Raw genomic sequence first — 1,746 nt, 5'->3', positions numbered from 1 at the left:
AGCAAGAGCTTCCCATAGACTTCGCCACTAGCTACCTTTTCACAGTCTTGTTTCAGCAGCTCCACGTGCCTGACTTCTCAGATCAATCGGCAGATGATTCTTTTAATCTTGCAACTTTCCCTTTTGGATCTTCATGATCCCACTTTTCTCCACATTTGTATGAGGGCTACTTCCTGCATTAAGTTCCTTATCCCATGTCTGTAATTGTTCTCCTTCTCTTATTGAATGCTACAGAAATTAGTATCTGGGAGTAGATGATATCATAACAAAAACCCAGATCATAAGACTTGAAGGAGCAAGGAGTGAGACTTGAAAATATTTATTTAAAATTCACAATGTTTTAAAATAAATTTTATTAGAAAACATACCATGAAGTCAGACCAAAAAAGACAGATGGTTCAAACTGAAAAAGAGCCTATGGGCTCCAAATTTCTGCAGGAAGTAAGCAGGCTGAGAAAGCTTTTGAGATGAAAACAGGGGAAATTTTTTTATATCCCAAAGGGAGTTGTCAAGCGCCCAGGGAGCAAACCCAGCTGAGAACAATGGATTGTTTCATTGTCAGAGAGCAGAGTTGGGGATTAATCAAGAAATAGTCTCTGCTCCTGGTGAAATTGGGCAGCCTGAAAACATGCCCCAAGTGTATTGCATTTTATTCTTTTTTCTATTCCCCACTCCCCCCATCCTTTTCTCTCCTCTCCTTTCCTTTCTTTCTTTTCCATTCCTTTTCTTTTCTTTACCCTCCTCCCCTCCATTCCTCTTTCTTCCCTTCCTTTTATTAAATTCTTGTCCACACGTAATTTTTGGAATTGCTAAGAACTCATAACTATGATTCATTCTCTCCTTCTTGAACAGAGATGTCTGTTGTTGTTGTTTTGTCCCTATCTCACCACTGTGTGGATTATGCAACATCAAACTTGTATCTTTAAGTTCAAAGTATTTTTAGGTTAAAAGAAGTTGTAGCTGATGAGCCTCATCCGTATCTTGGGCCTAATTTAAATGATGGGATCTTACACTTTGAGCCAGAGCCTGATGCCATGATTGAATAAAACTTTAGGGTCTTATTTGGAGATGAGAGCATTTTGCACATGGGAAAAATGTGAATTTTGGCAGGAAGCAATTTCTCCCAAGCCTAGACATGCTATTCCTCTCATCAAGAAATAGAGAGCATTCCAAGATGTGGGCTAACCTTGTGACTGCCTTAAGAATGCAGAAGAAATGATGCTGTTCCAGTTTAGGACCCAACCCTTCATAGGCCTGGCATCTTCTATGTGGAGTTCTTGAAGCCCCAAACTACTACATAAGACATTCGTTTACTCTGATGAAGAGAGAAGGTCAGTATTCCCCAACCATTCTGGTTAGACAGCAGCTATGGGCATGGAGTTATGTTGGAGATTCCACCCCAGCAATGCCCCTGACAAAATGCAGCTTCATGAATAATCATAGGCAGATGGAACCTAAAAACAACCTGGTTAACCCCAGTCAATCCACAGAACTGTGAGAAATAATAAACTGTTACTGTTTTAGGCCACTAACTTTTGAGGTAGTTTGTTAAGCAGAAACTGGTAACTGAAAGAGTTACAAATAAATGAATTAAAGAAAAAAGGAGTAAATGAAAGATTAGAACCAAAACCTCTGTAAATGGAAGTAGATTATATTACCTAGGATATCGCTGGGTGTATCATCACAAAAAATGTTACCCTTTTCTTCCACCTAGTACCTTTTGTGAAGCTTTACACTTATGATTGC

Source organism: Bison bison, unplaced genomic scaffold (genome assembly GCF_000754665.1).
Source record: "Bison bison bison isolate TAMUID 2011002044 unplaced genomic scaffold, Bison_UMD1.0 scf7180017864200, whole genome shotgun sequence".
NCBI classification, from domain to species: domain Eukaryota; kingdom Metazoa; phylum Chordata; class Mammalia; order Artiodactyla; family Bovidae; genus Bison; species Bison bison.
The sequence above is the reverse complement of the archived record's forward strand: the minus strand, read 5'-3'. Positions refer to the sequence as shown.